The following is a 16600-nucleotide window of genomic DNA, read 5'->3' as shown; positions in this document are numbered from 1 at the left end:
TGAACTGGGATCTGGCACAGTGTCACCCAATGTAACCTGCAGTGCTTAATACCCTCCTATTTGTTGTCTGTAAGTTACCCTCCCATTCAGATTGTAAGCCGGGGCAAGGACCTCCATCCTCTTCTCTCCGTTATGGACTGTTATCGAAAACAAGGCTTAGCTTTGGTCTGGATACACAGAGCCAGCTTGAGCAATGAAAACAACCATTAGCGCACTATTTAAGTTTGAATTTGGTGCCAAAGTGACACCAGAGCATCTGCTGACATCATGATGTGGCGTCAAAACTAGTGCACATACAAGTGCCACACCAGAACAGGCACTGACATGCTGATCGCAAGACGAGTCTGGGGACCAGCGTGCCTGCAGGCTCACGCCAGTCTCCCGGGTCTCATAACAGTCTCTTTGTTACTTAACTCTGTGGAATCATTAATGCATCTGTACTTTTTATTTATTTGTATTCATTATTGTACTTTGCATTTATTTGTTTGCCATTTGTTTGTTTATTAATTTATTGTTCTACTTTACAGTGCTACGTACATAAGTAAAGCTATATAAATAAAAGTATAAAATTGAAAAAAATGCAGATGCAAACCAGGAATTTTGACCAAAGTATACTTATTTTTTGTATAAATGTTTCAGTCCTCACCTGGGACCTTTATCAAGAAAAAAGAAGGATGACAGGTGACAAATCATAGGTTCGGAAACAAAGAGTCTTCTAAAGATTCAAAAGCAGTTTGTGCCTGTGAAGACCAGGAAAATCATCCATTAAAACAAGTAATTTCTGTAATTGGAGCAATTGTTTGCAAAAAGCTCTTAATAGATAGAAATTGGCAAAGCCAGTAATCGTTGCAGCACTTTCCTGGGGGAAAGTATAGGCCAATCAAGATTTGCAGGGACCTTTCTGGAATCCTATTTATTCCTTGTGGTGAAATATTGAAACCACAAATTCAAGAGACTTTTTCAAAGACGCATTTCTCTAATTTAGCATAGAGTTGATAGGTACAAATATGTGAAAAAACTTTCTTTACATGAAATCTGTGTGAAGAATTTGGAGAAGACCAAAATGTCATCAATAACTTTACAAAAACATCTATAAAGTCTCTGAAGACATCATTTATAAAATACTGAAAAGTAGCTGATGCATTACATAACCCAACGGGAACTAACTAACTATTCGAAATGGCCATACCTAGTAGGGAAGGTGGTTTTCCACTTGTCTTTGTCTCAGATTCTTACAAGGTTGTAGGCACCCCAGATCTAGTTTAAAAACACTTTGGCTTCCTTGAGACTTTGGAAGAGTTCCAGAATAAGTGGAAGAGTACCTGTTTTTGTATTTAGTTCCCGATAATCTATACCGTGTCTTAATGAATGATCCGTTTTCTCAACAAAGAAGAAAGGGAACTAGATGGGGAACAAGATTTTCATCTGAATAGTTCCGTAACTCCAGTAGTTCAGGTTCATACAAGCGATAGATGTGTTCGAAGGGAATTTGAGCATCCGGAAGAAGATTGATTGAGCAGTCATAAATGTGATGGAGAGGTAAAGTATCTGTCCTTTTCTTGTTGAAAACAGCTGCAAATATAGTCAACAGGAAGGAGATTGGTGTCCTCCACAGAGAGAGAAAAAGCTTGGGAGGCACCTTAGACAACCCAGGACAGCAATTTGAGGCAAAAATTTGAATGTAAGGTATGATGGTATGCTCACCCGTAAACCCAATTTTTGTGCTAAATCCCAAATTATGCTTAGGTAACCATGGTAAATGCAGAATGACAGGGATTAATGGAGAAGCTGCTACATCAAAGCTCAATGTTTCTGTGAGTCCTTTATTAAATGTGGAAGTAAAGGACAGGGTTAGAAGTGATAGGAGAGCCATCAAGAACTTGCAGAAGGATAGGGTTCATCTTCGGACGAAGAGCAAGGTGGTAAATCTTGACAGTCTCATGATCCAGGGAGCAATGATTGCCTGTAGCACGACTTTTCTGTCTTCCCACCGTAAAGTAAGTGAAATAGTGAGTATAGGAGCTGGCAAAATAGGAAACAGAGTCTATTTTACGAGGATTTTTACCACTGAGTAGAGGCAGAGACGGACATTCACGAAGCAAGTAATTTGCTTGCCCACAGGATAAGTAGAGGTTGAGATAGAGAGGGTCTCAGAGTCCCAATTAGTATTCACTCGATGGAGGCATAGAGGAGGCACAGAAAGCAAGCGGACTGGAGGAGAGGCATGGGGAAACCACCCAGGCAGGAGGATTTTTGTACCTTCTCTAACTGAGTCTCCAATCCAAAGTAAATGGTCAGAAGGATGAGGTCCTCTAGAGACTCAGGAAAACCTGTGTGGGCAAGTTTATCTTTCAGGCTTCCAGATAGGCCAAAACTAAATTGATACTTAAGGGCGGCTTGATCAGTATCAGCTGCAAACTTACAGAACTCAACCGTGTAGTCCTGAACAGGATGCCACCCTTGGCTTAAGGATCGAATCGGGGCCTCAGTGAGAATAGAGATTATAGTCCCTAAATAAACTCATTCAGTGAAATAAGTGTGAAGCTTAAGGGAGAACAGTTTACAACTATGGACGAAAGAACACAAAGTTTTTCAATGTCCCTAAAAATCTCTCAGAAAGTAGAACCTTCAGTTCAGGAGTTCTGTAGAGGAAGCAGCTTGAACCTCTGGAAAAGAAGCAGTTATTGCTGGAACTGAGGCTTCCCTGAAGGGGAGACTCTAACAAACTTAACTGTTCTTGGATGTGGCTGTAACCGCTTTGAAGTTCACAAACTGCTTGTGTGAGGGCTGATAGCTGCTGGGTAAGGAATGTGAGAGTTGTGGGTCCTTCAGCTCAATCCACTGCCTGGTTTAATGTGAGACTTACCGGAATTCCAGCAAAGAAGAATTTCTTCTAGCGGCTTACACAACACAAATCCTACCTGAAGGTTGAACAGGGGTAAAGAAGTCGAGGCAAGCCATTGAGGCTAATAAGCAAGCTACCAGAGAGTAGTCAGAAGGTGAAAGGCAACAAATCCAGGCTCAAAGGCAGGCAGCGTTCATTCAAGGTTAGCTAACAGGCTCATGTCAGGACAGTCAGATTTAACAGGAATCAGTCAAAACAATATGGCTAGGCTTCATGAAAAACCCAAGATAACCAGGCACAGATCAGTATGATCCACTTCCTTAAATAGCATAAGCATAATTTGGTACCAGTCCGCATGCACCGTGATGCATGAGCAGGTGCAGGCCCGGATTTGTGGAGAGGCCACAAAGGCCCGGGTCTAGGGCGGCAGAAACCTGGGGGTGGCATGCCGCCCCGCCGCACTAAAATCTTTTAAAATTTTTGTTCACATACGGAGCAATGGGGACTTCTCCCCACTGCTCCGTATGCAACTTTGGCCGACCGCGCATGCGTGCGCGCAACCCTACCCCCTCTCTCTTCGCACACTGCGCATGCGCATGCAACCCTCCTGTTCACGCATGCGCACTCGGGGGGAGGGGGGCGTGCGACTGGGGGCGGCCTAGGGGCGGCCGGTTTAGAAATCCGACCCTGAGCAGGTGTCTGCGCACATACAGGCTGAAACAAAAGCACAAAACATAATGACCATTTCTAGTCTACTTCTTTAATTAAGCTTTAGTTCTCCTTTAAGAGAATGTTCAAATGGGGACTGTATCAGACCACAGCAACCGCCCCTTCTATACCAGACCAAGGCACAGCCCCTTAGCAGGTGAAGATATGTGCCTCCTAGGCACCCCCTGGAACTCCCAATCTTCTTTTCTGCAGACTACCAGCATATGCTCTGTGCTGATGTTGGTTACCTGAGCTTAAGGACTTGATACAAGGATGATTAGCAGTTAATTTAGATTTTCATTGCATGGCGGCTCAGAAATGTATTTTTTTTTTTACACAGACATACCGAGTTCCACAAATTAAAAGGAAGCCCTAATAATCTGTCTGTACTACCCTCCCTTAGGCTCACAAAGTAATAAGACTATGCCACCTTACCTTGTAAGGTAGGGGAAAGTCATCCCAGAATTCACTTTACAATGGAACAAGGTGAAGGACGGGTTGCATTACACTGTGAGCCAAGGGGGGGTTGGGAATTGGTTCTTATGAATAACATGGCTTTATTTAATTCTGTTGAGACAGGTGTGTCTGTATAAAAAATATATTTATTTTTGGAAGTTCAGATGCAAAGTGTATATGCACCTTTTCTGCACAAGCCCAACTAAATGACCTCATGTCAAAAAAGGGAGTATATTTCCCATTAACACTTCCTGTGCTGCTAACAGCATGAGTATTTAGCAAACAGACTACAATCAAAGGCACGCACTTAGCAAACACTATAACTTTAACCTCTGGACTAATAGGTTACATTGAATAGCATACAATCAATTAATCTGTGAAAATAGAAACATAATTTAAAAAAGACACATCTATCAAGTTTAACCATTTTGTTTATGTAAAACTTGTTTACCTGCTAGTTGATCCAAAGAAAATGCACCCTTTTAAAGCCTCTTCACGTTGCCTTAGTGGGGGATACATTCTAGCATTTATTTTGAATGAGTGTGCCAAATGTTAAAGTTATCTTTAAAACACAGCTCGAAGTCTGAAATTACAACTACCGTTGACTTTGCATGTAATAAATCTTGAAAATTGTGTGATAAAAAGTCAAATTCGAATAAACTTGCCCCTTAGTTGAGGCAAGGAAAGTAGATACATTGTACTAATAAACTAAATTAATATATGAGATCTGAGCCTCTAATCACGTAATACAAAATAAGAGAATAATTTTATAGCTTGTGTAAAAGTAAATGGTAATTTTATAAAAGGGGGTCATTTTGTAATAGCAGTATTAACATCAGTAATTCAGATTCACAATAAATCTCTGTATGGCTTCTCTGACTTCTTGGTCCTCATGAAATATTGGTTATGTCTTCTTCTATATGAAAGTCAATGTTTAAATAACTGCAGTCTTCTCAGCCCTTAGGGCAATGACCGACGGGACATATTGTTGCTCGCAATTTATTTTGGCTAAAGGGGGCATGGCTAACATGCAAATCACCGCTGAGGAAACATGTGTGGTGCAAAGTTTTGACTGAACTTTGGGCTACTTCATAAAGTAGCTGCACCACGTATGTTTCCCCAGAGGTGATTTGCATGTCAGCCAGTGGAGATGATACAAGGAATGTTTTGTCACCCAATGTAGCTGAGATTAAGTGACAAAACGTCCTGTCTGTCATTTCCACGATAGAGCAGATTTAGCAAGGACGACAAATCTCCCTGTGTGCGACCAACCTCATGGTGAAGACACAGATTGAGGTTAGTCAATGCTCTACCGGGGGCGACTAATCTTCTTGACTACTTCTTGACTACTTCAGAAGAAACAAAGTGATGCTAGTGGGAAAGCATTTGAAAATGATCAGTTGCCTTTGGTAGGGCAGATTTACCGCAGACTACTAATCTTAATGTGTGCCCTAGCCCTTACCAGCATCAATTAGAAAAGTTTTTGAGATAAATAAAACTTACCAAGGTAAAGGCCAGAAACCCACTAGATAATATATGTAATTTTATTTCAAACTGTATAAGTACAAATAAAATTGGCTAAAATTGACCCTGTAAATTATTATTACCTCAGTTGTAAAAGCAACCCATATGTACAAAAAAAAACTTTATGCAGTTCAAAAGGATACCAAATAGGACCAACTGAAAGGTTGTGAAATTAGAGTTAAATCTTGGGTACTCTTTTTCTTTATGTTTGAGTATTACTTTTATTAATATATATTGGGTTTTATATGGCATAAACTATAGCCTTGTGGAATGCTTGTATGAGAAAGGCATAACATGATGACTAAACATCCCAATATTTGTAAATGCAACCCAAGTCTAACAATGGAAAATGAAAACATGGTATAATGAAATGTCCTAATTTATCTGTAATTAAATTATTTAAAAATTATTTTACCCAAGGTTTTGAACGCCTGAAAGAAATTGCTGTTGAGGCCCACTTATGCATTTACTATACTATATAAAATTATTTTTATTCATTTTAACATACAAATTTTTATTCCGCAATGTAAATACTAACAGCAGAGAAAACCTCTAAAATCCTCACATGGCATTGTTGTAAAGAATCACCATAATGGAACAAAAAAGAAACAGCTTCAGTTTATAGATACTTGGGGACAGATTCATTACGAATTACAAGTAAAATTTGCAAAAATTCACATTAAATACGAAAATTTCAGATGTGCGTTAATTTTGTGGAAAGTCGTGCTTGGACGAAAATATTGTGGTACGATCTGAAAGTTACGAAGCGTACGATCGTAACGGTGCAAAAACCTTTCTGACTTTGACCCTTTAGTGCATGATTTTGGAAGCCTTCCATAGGACTCAATGGCACTCTGCAGCTCCAACCTGGCCATAGGAAAGTCACGTACTCGTTGCAACAAATATGATTTTGCCGCACAAATTGTATGAAAAAGTCACACAAATTAACGAAATTATCACATAAAATAAGCAAAATAAAAATAAAATGTAGAAATTTAATTTAGGTTATATGTGTGTTTTTTTTTTGTTTTTTTTTGTGGTAAAGAAAGTTGAAGTTGACAAAAAAAAACCCCCTGCAGATTTGAATTGTGTTTCATCTGAAATAAAATGGGATCAGACATTAAGGGGCAGATTTATCAAAATGTGAGTTTAGAGCTTAATACATAAAAACTCAACCACGTTATATTCATTCCTATGGGATTTTTAGAAGTGTATTTATGAAATTGTGAGTACTTGATTTCACCCACTGATAAATACACTTCTTAAAATCCAATAGGAATTAATAGAACATAGTTGAGTTTTTATGTATTAAGCTCTAAACTCTATTTTGATAAATCTGCCCCTAAATATAAGTGGCAACAAGTTACATAACAAAATGCAATGTCTATATTTTTAGTATCAGCAGATTTGCCATGGCAGTTATTAGTTTTCACAGTGCGCACACCGGTATATGTGAAATCTATAAACATTCATTATAAGTCCCTTCCTGTATGCAAGCATGTTCAAAATCCTCCTGTAAAAATAAAGCACACAAAACACAGAGCTTTATTCAGCACAGAGGACAAACCACCAGCACAAATTTTTGCTTCCTTCCACTTTAGAATTATTCCATGTTGTTACAGTTTTGGGAAGGGAAGTGCGCTGGCTCAATTTTTTGTAAGCATTTTGTTGAATTCTTTTTAAACACATTAGAGTTTAATGCAGTATAGTAAGTACAGAACGAAACTGAATTGCCTGTTTCTAAAGCTTTAAAAAGTTTTTAGCAAAGACAGAGTAAGTTTGCAAATTGTTGTTGAAAGTAATACATGTAACTAAATTCCTTTGGGTTACTGAAATTTTGGGGCAGATTTATCAAGTTTCTATTCATTCCTATGGGATTTTTAGAAGCATATTTATAAGCCATTTGATAAATAATCTTCTAAAAAATTCCATAGGAATGAATAGAATGTGGGTGAGTATTTATGTATCAAGCTCTGAACTCACTTTTTGAAAAATCTTCCCCTAAATCTTAGCAAAAAGTGGTTCCAGGCACTTGCCCGATTTCTCACTTGGAATCCTAATGGGCAAATTAGAGATGTCATTGAAGGTTTTTTTTACAGCTTCCTATGGATCAGCTTGTAGTTACATGGGTTTTATTTAGACTAAAGGTTGCACTGTGTCTTTTTTCAACTTCAATTACTGTTTCTGCTATGGGAAATAATGTGACTTTTGAGTCAGTTGAGAGAGCAAAATGTAATTTTAGTTATAAGGTCAATGCAAGAGTTCATTGCAAATAGAGTAAAGTGAGGAAAATTGATAATTTTGTGCCTACGTTGAATGAAACATTTTTGCCAAAGATTAAGTTTTATAAATAGGGAAGTTGAAAAACTGACAACTGCCAATATCATCCAATTTTTACACTTCATATTTAGGGCCATTACTCCTATTCCATCCAATTAACACTTGATTAATCCAGAAGGGTTAGAGTAAAAAAAATACACTTCCAGTGTTTTTCTTGCCCCCAAATATGGCAATGGCATATTGTTCCTTGATCAACACCCCTGCTGACTGGGAATAAAGGTTCTGCAAACAGCTGCTCACAGCACCACAATGTAACTGTTATATCCTTCATTTTAAACCTTAAAACATAAAATGATTTTATCTCAGCATTTCACTTGCCACCAGCCAGTCAGCTGGGTCAAACAGGATGGCCATTTAGCCTAAGGATGCATAAATAGTCACTTTAGTCTCCTAAGAGAAATTGCTGTGGTGGCATTTTCTCAGATCAAAAGTCCACAAACAGCTGCAACTCCCTCACAGGACTTTTTTTTTACCCAGAACCCAATAATTTTAGTTTTTGATTGAAGTGCAATTTGTTCTGAGTTAAATAAGACCCATGTTTTTCCAAGGGCATTTCTTGTGAATCTTACACAGATTGTATTCAACAGCACCCACCTCTGTGTCTTTGGCACTTAATTTTGATTTACATTTTTGGGCGGATTTTTGGGGGTTTTTGCCTCTATGGTTTTTATGGTTAGAAATTTTTGACAAAAATAGTGGGGCCATAATCCTAGAGACTGTAAATTTCAGGGTTATGGTATTGACCTAGATGTGTATAATGCAATGGATCTATTTCAGGGTTGCTAATTGGGTGTTGTGTAGGAGGTAACCCATTACTGTTACTTTTTACTTTTCATTATGCAGTGCGAAAAACTGTCTGATTCACTGTAATGGAAACATTACATTTGAAGAAAAAAATACTAAGAAACGCGTGATTTTATTTTTCCTGTATGCAAATTACTCAGTGATTTCAAGCACTGAGAGTAAAAAGCAAGTCAGGGGACTGTCAGTGTCTGAAAGTGACATGAAGGGGATCAATTTCCAACGAGCATTTCCGGTGAACACAGCTCAGGGGCAATTGAAATGACTTGCTAATTAAAATAAGTGCGAGACATTTTATTGAAGCCCCCGGCATCCAGCGAAAGGCAGGCGAAATGATTGGCTTCTATTTTTTTTTTTTTTTTTGCATGGCTTGCCTACAAGCAGTCTGTCTCAGCAAGGTTCCCTTGTATTTATTTTGGTATGGATACTTTTCTGTACAGTTACTTTAGCCCTCTGAACCCAGGGTGTGAAGAAGCATGAGGGTGATCGCTGAACCCCCTTATGGAAGTCACCTAGGAAGCCAATGCTGATCGTCACCTAGGAGCCCAATAGTCCGGACTCATAACTCATACCGTCGCTATCTGACAATCAAGAGAAGATCCGCCCCACTCCAGAGACTTTCTGCCTAATAGCCCTACTCCCAGTCCAGGGTAAAGTATTGTCTTCCTGTAAAAATATACATATTTTATGTTTTCCATTATCAGTAAAAAAAGGTTTATGAAAAGCTGCTAAAATGCTATAAATTCTCAAAAAATGTTTCTGTTGGATATAGTGCTTGTTGCCAAAAAATGTTTCAGTCAGTGCATTTTAAAATGTATAATTTCAGATTTAATTTGAACCAGAATGAAAAATTAAACAAATAAAAAAATTGTAGCCTGTTTGGCCCTGCCTATCATTTAGCTAGGAGTCCCGGCACGGACTTATTTTGTAACTTGGTGTGTTTAACAGCAGCTGCACATGTTGGATGCTACTGTCCCACACAAGGAAAGAAAAGACCAGCTATACCATGATCCATTGCACTGCAGTTCCTATTGCATTTTGACAGGGAATGCTACCCACTTAGAAACAAAATGTAATATTAGTTCATAGGAAGAGTGGAACGGTGCGCCATTAAGAGCAGATTCATTTGTCTACTTCATTTAAGCATTTGATGTCACAAAAACTGGAAGTATTGCCCTAAAAGTTTAACGGATTGATGGCACAGGAGCTGGATGGCCACAGGTTGATTTTCCATATCAGTGTCACAATACAGAGCAGCGGTACATTTCACTTTCTTGGAGAAGATTTAAAGTGAGAAATGAGTGCAAAATGAGTGAGGGGGGAATTCGATTCACTTAACTCCATCATCACTAATATGAAGGGTAGACGCACAGGAAAGCTAGCCGACACACTGTGTGTAAGTGCATTCTGTTGTCCGTAGGTTTTAACTCACAAAATAGAAAGTTAAAACTTTTTCCCCTCTTCTTGGTAAAGAGTGAGCAGCGGGGGCCCAGGATCCCCCGGCATAAGAAAGCAGCGGGGCCAAGAGTGTGTGAATAAGCCCTGCCCGGATCCGCACCGTGTGCACTGACATGTGAAGAGGCGGCTCAGATTTCTTGCCTGGAGAGGAGAGAGCCCAGAGCTTTTCTTCTTCTCTTTCCCTGCGCCGCTTTCTTTGCTTTCAGTCTCTGAGCTGGTGTCTTGCAGAGAGGAGGAGGAAGAAGGGAGGGAGGGGGCCGGGAGAGGATTGTTTGAATTTTTTTGTGTGTATGTGTGTTTGGGGCGGGGAGGGGGCTCCGAGCAGATAGAGAGAGGTGCTGCTCTGCTCTTGTCTTTGTAGTGTCGCGCAGGGGGGGGGGGGGTTAGGGGGGCGAGGAAGGAGTTTCTCACTGGTCCTGAAGCCAGTCCTTCTCCGCCTCAGAGTGAGCGCAGACAATCTCTCCCTTCCTCTCAACTTTGCCTCCCTGATATCTCGGGCCAGCTCAGGTTTTTTTCTTTATTCTCTCTTCCTTTGTTCTCTGACTGCTTGGCCAAGTGTTGTCCACCTGCTCCTGTGGGATATCCCGAAGCCTCCTGGCGGCCGGCCGGGCGCTGTGTAGTGAAGCTTGTGCAGTAGCAGCGCCAAGTTCTCTGTGGGAGTGGAGCGTATGGATCCCGGCACTGGCTGCTACTCGGGGCATACTTAGAGGTGAGTGTCGGGCTTTGTGGAGCACATGGCATCACAACCTCCCCCAACAATGGCCATGTAGGAAGCACTTTACACCACATGCGAGCAATAAGGGCTAGCCGCTTTTGCACAACTTAATCCCGTCTGTATTGTTTGTGTGTGCAGAGAGGCTGTGTGTTCTACCATTAAACAGGTTGTAAAACAAGTTGCTGAACACTTTACCCAGTAATACAGTAAACGTCGCCCATTTCTTTCCTGTCAGGTGACAGAAAGTTCCTCGAGTAAATAGAAGGTTCCCTATGTTCGGTGCTTTGCTCCCACCACAGCCCTGGGCTCTGCTTTCCCGGGGCACTACTCTGTCATGTGCAAGGGGAACAAAAGGGGATCGACGCGCTGACTGCAAGGGGATCCTTTCCGATCTCGTCTGCCTGGGGATTATTTAGTCATTTTTGAGGCTTTAGGGCGTTTTTCTAGGGCAAACCTGGATGTCCACCCTGCGGCCCCCAGCTGTCAAACTTCAATAACCAGCGACAATTGTAGGCTGTTGGATATTATAGGGAGTGTTAGAGCAACATCAACTGGAGGGTCGCAGGATGGACACATCATGGCCAAAAAAGTCTTTTGTTAAAGAAATGTGGCTTTGAGTGATGTACACAAGAGCCAACGTAATCCACACAAACTTCTTTGTAAAGTTTCTAAGAATGATAATAGCAGTGTCTCTTTGCAGTAAATACTTTTCTGTGTTTTTTGTTTTGTTTCTTTTTGTTTCCTTGGAGGCTAGTGGTTAATATGAAATTTCTATCCCTTCTTTTGATGCTAATGAGGTGACAGTAATCAGGGAATGATTGCTTCTATTATCTGTGTGGGTGTCTTTAACTGTGTTTGGTATGTAAATATATGGAAATACCTTAGAAATATAAATGCCAAATACACTTTATTAGACTCAATGGCAACAGAATTGACTAGTGTATTTTAATTCCACCTGTTTTATTATGGCCATATGGGCAGTGCAGGGCACATGGATGCTGTTTCCAGGTTATTATGCTATTCCCAGTCATTAGCACTGAGTTATAAGAGGGGTAAGAGAGTTGTTATTGGAAGAAAGGTTTTCTCCCCATCAGATTTTTTTTTAGGTTATTTTAGAAAATTGTCTAGTATTGGTGGCTGCTCTGAATATACATTTAAGTGTGTACAGCTGCATGGAGGCATCTCTTGGCCCAGATTGTGCATACCTGCTGCCCCTATTAAAATACCATTCTGCCACCTATAGGAAATTATAGTAGTCTTGTTGTAAAAGCACCGGACTGTAAAGTGAGACATCATGGATTTTATATTTTAGCGCCACCTCCATGTGGCCTTAGGCTAATGACAGTATATCTCCTATCCAATTCATGTTTTTGGATAACATAAGATTTACTTGCTAGACTTGCTTGCTAGCTACTTAGACTATATTTTTAAGCAGCCCTATGCTATTGTGTTCAGAGGTGTGAAAAGGGAGGTTCATCATTTACAAAAAAAAACTTTCTTGATGGAAGTGGGGAAAAAAAACCAGGGTGTTAAATATTAATTATAAAAGCTCGAATGCTTCATTTTTTTTAAACAATATTTGATAATAAGTATAGGTTGATAATGGGTATGCCTTAATTTATAGCAGGCTTTTTTCATTGTGGTCTTATGGCAGATATCTCTAGGTAGTATGCATTTTAAGAAAACCTGTGTACTTGCATATATTGTTGTTAAATTTTGTGCTTACAGGCATTTTCCAGATACTTACTGAAGCACATGCCTTCTAAACTCTTTACAGCTCACAATACATACAGCTATGTTATTTACATTAGTCTAATAAGTAAAGCTATTCATTTGTTTTGTTTGTTTTTAATTTATCTTAGTTTATTTTAGTAATTTGTGTACCTTTTGATAAAAGTTATTTTTAAATAGGTGGAAACCACCTCCCGATAATGTATTAATAAGTCAGTCTTCTGCAATATAATTAAGTTTTACATTTTTAATCCTTTTTTAGGGTCAGTATTTTCCACATGTGGTGTATGTCTGGATCTGTAGTTGTATGTGTGTGCATAAATCTAATTCATTTGTTGTATTTATTAGGGTATGCAAGAAAAATGTATGAAATTCCAGGTTAACTGAATCGTCCATAAGATAATAAAGTGGGTCTGAACTTTTAAGTGCAGTTTGCAGATGTCTTCACTTCACAAGAAGTTATTGTAGTAATTGAAGTAGCAGTATCTTTTAGACCGGGTTTTTAAATTCAGGACTGTCACATTCAGAACTGGGAGGGCTCTTAAATGGATAGGAATTTGAAAGAAGTTTTGCAGCTTTATTTTCTGGCTATAAAAATGTGTATAATTTGAAGAAATTATTATAGGCATGAGCTTAAAAATTGCAGAAACATGCAAAATAAAGGTTCTTTGTAGATAAAGATGGTAATGTATGCACTCTAACTGCTTTTGATGTGTAAAAACTATGGGAGATTTTTATAGAAATTAAGTTAAATGGAATTCATTTTTATTAAATATGAGAAAATAAAAAATACACTTTCATTTACAAAAATATACTTACAGAAATTCAATTATTAGTCCTCAGGTACATTTTGGTAAACACAGAAAAATAGTTTTTGCAGATCCATATGTGTTGATTCATTAAGGCATAATTCAATATGAGGAAGTTAAACTAGATGATTGGCTAATATTGCACCTCATGTTTTACAAAGTGATGAGCTAATTACAGCAATTCAAGAATATATTTTATGTATTTATCTATCCATTAATTATGTGCATTGCTCCCTTGGTCCTTAGGAACTAAGGATGGTGCTCAAATGTCTAGGAGAGAGACAAAGCATGTAGCATATATAACAGTGTGTACATTTAAATCCTCTCTAATCCCAAATTGATGTTTTTTTTGTGGTGTTGGTTGGGGGTAGTTTTTCCTTACACTTATTAAAACCATTCCTTTATTTGAATTCTCTTTTCATTGTCTGATACCAAGGTGTAAGAATCAGGCATGCATTAAAATAGATCATGCTGGTAAACATCAAAGCTAAAAAAAGAAGAGAAATGGAATTTGGAAGAAAAGTTATATCTAAGAAAAATGCAACATTGTGTTTGGAATATTTTCCATTGTGTTTGGAAGTTGCTTTTGAACATCAATTTGCCTTCAAGAGCTACTGGGCTGTGCAAAAAAAAACTTTTTTATGGTCCATTCCATTAATTTGTGAAAAAGAGATTCAGTGGATTAACCCCTCCTAAAAGCCTGTAATGTGGTTTGTGCATGTGTGTGTGTGATTACTTATTTTTAATTAGGGTTAGTGTACAACAGAGTAAAAACTGCAAAACATGGAAACAGCACAGAAACATAGTACTTAAACTGAAATCTGTGTGATATTTCTGAGATTTATTTACTGTGCTTTAGAAAATATAGTTGATGTGTTTTGTTTGTTTCTCTTGTTACTCCTGAATATTACTAATTTTGATCCCTAACTATTAAACATTAGGAATATTTTTTTATTACCATAACATATATCAATATAATAGTGAAACAATATATTTTTGCCCTCGTCACATAAATGAACAAATATTGTAATTTTTAAGATCATTAAAAATAAATAGCAGATTTTCTGTGCAATTTAAAATTCTAAATAACCGTCACTTTATTTTCTCTGGCACAGCACTGTTGAACTGAATACATACGTTGGGCCTCTGTTTCAAATTGTTTGCTTGGGTGGTGAGTGAGATGCTGCACCATGGATAATGCCCCAAATTAATTACTTTTTTTGATGGAATTAATTTCTGATATTACTCATATCAGTTTGTACACACCATTGCTTGCCAAAGTGAGTGCAAAATACTTTTCGTGATTGACTTGAGTAGGATTGTCTTGAGTTACTCAGGTTAATTTCAGCTACCAAAGCAAAATGGCCAAGCATCTGGGTTTTTACCCCTATGCATTAAACTGGTCTACCCAATCTGGTTTTTCAAAAGTAGAATTTGCTTAATAAAAATAAAGGCAGCAAAGGTTCCTGTGAAAATGCTGTAGAACTGTCCACCAGTGCATCAAGTCAGGCCAGATACTGCATCATCTTGGTAGGTAACTGTACACATGGCACACTTGGCTATGTATAAAGTTTTTACACCATTTCACAGAACAAAATCTGTTTTTGTTAAAATAATTTTTGTCATTGTAAATTTGTGCATCATAATGAGCCTCTTTACTAGTACAAGACAGCATGATTGCCTTTCCCCCTGACTAGTTTCTTTGTTAATTATTCAGTTCTCCTGCTCTATTTTCATACTACTGTATATAAGACTTCTCAATGTATGTAAATGTGCATATATGATAATTTATGAAAAATAGCAAATAGATTATATAATATATTTTTCCATAATACTGCCATAGTCATTTAATAAAGCTTGACTGCTTCCAATACCAGTGCTCTAATTGCAGCCATTAAACTTCAGTATCATGCACTAGATACAAATTTGGTAGTACAGGTAGTTACTTTGTGTATTTATTTTCTGTGTGAATAGAGAATATTACAGTAATGGTGTGCTCATCAGCCTGCTACTGATATCTTAAAGGATTTTATTTTTGTGTCTAGCTGAGAAGAACTTTTTGCCAAATGGTGCGCAGGCCTTTAAATAAACCTTAACATGAATTTAGTATATTGCTCATAACCTGTATATGAACCTTTAAGGATAAAGAGATGACTTTCAAAATCTTGTCCTTAAATCAAATACATTTACTAGAAGTACATTACTTGTATTGGTATTTCAAAGGATGAGGGAATAATTCCTAAAGACTATTTTTCAGACACTTGAGTGAAGAAATACTGCTGTCATGCCAGTTTTGACCCAGTGAAATCTGGACTGTTGTCTGGCTGCCAACATCAAGTGCCGTTTGGGTAGTTTCATCTCATTTGTGGAAATGAGAGGAATTACTCAAGACTAAAAAAACAAAACAAAAAAAAAAAACAGGGGGTGAATGGTTGAAGATTAGAATCTCTCTGGAGCAAATATGACAAAGTTCCCAGCATTGTTAATCATGAGCAGTACTTGGGCTCCTGTGTCATAGAGATGTTCTTCAGTACATCCCCCCCCCCCCCCCCGGGGGGAATTAAGAGGGGTGTATAGGATGAGAATATGATGTTTACACAGCTGGCACTAGAAACACTGAGGGGAGGGGATATGATGCTGCACATTCACCCCCACAGCAGCGCTGAGACCCTATAACTTTGGTGTGTAATGAGGCAGGAAATGTGCCATTAAAATCCAAGCATGTGCAGTGAGGCCACCACAGTTGCATCTCCTGCAGAGCAGTAAAATTCTCTTACTGAGTGACAATGTGTATGTAATCCTTAGGCTGTGACAATGTATGGGTCCACAGATTGCATTGGAAGAGTGATTTGTGTGTTATGTGGCTCCCCTTTATGTAAGATTCCTAAAGTTTATGTGCTTAACCGAATGCTTGTGCATTTTTGGTGACAACTTTAGTCTGCAGAGTCATATGAGACTTGTACTCTGGTTGTTAACAAACTGACTGTACTGGGGAAAATAGCAGGTCCTTGAAACACCATGCACCTGCCAAGCTGCAGTATTATTTGTTTGTCTTATTTGATGCAGTCTTATGTAAAAAGTATACTCTCAGTGCAGTGAGCCTTCGGTTGACAGACATTACATTTTTATATTGATATACTGCCAATATATATATTTTGGTGACTATGGGGGGATAGAGAAAACCGTACCACACATTGTTACATTTTCCTGTTT

At 38.4% G+C, this 16600-nt stretch overlaps 1 protein-coding gene across 4 annotated transcripts in view; it reads left to right on the top strand.

Moving 5' to 3' along the window:
• The first annotated feature begins 9081 nt into the window (after positions 1–9081).
• The window catches only part of foxp4 (forkhead box P4), a 42415-nt gene continuing 34896 nt past the window's right edge, over positions 9082–16600 (top strand). For 2 of the 4 annotated variants that reach the window (XM_012964620.3, XM_012964615.3), the window contains exon 1: positions 10380–10841. The gene's annotated coding sequence lies outside the window, so the exon portion shown is untranslated. Of the gene's footprint in view, positions 9325–10379; positions 10842–16600 lie in introns of those variants that run through there. The other 2 variants (XM_012964612.3, NM_001077187.2) reach the window with 2 other exon arrangements.

The sequence above is a fragment of the Xenopus tropicalis genome, chromosome 2, assembly GCF_000004195.4.
Source record: "Xenopus tropicalis strain Nigerian chromosome 2, UCB_Xtro_10.0, whole genome shotgun sequence".
Lineage (NCBI taxonomy): Eukaryota > Metazoa > Chordata > Amphibia > Anura > Pipidae > Xenopus > Xenopus tropicalis.
The sequence above is the reverse complement of the archived record's forward strand: the minus strand, read 5'-3'. Positions and strand labels throughout refer to the sequence as shown.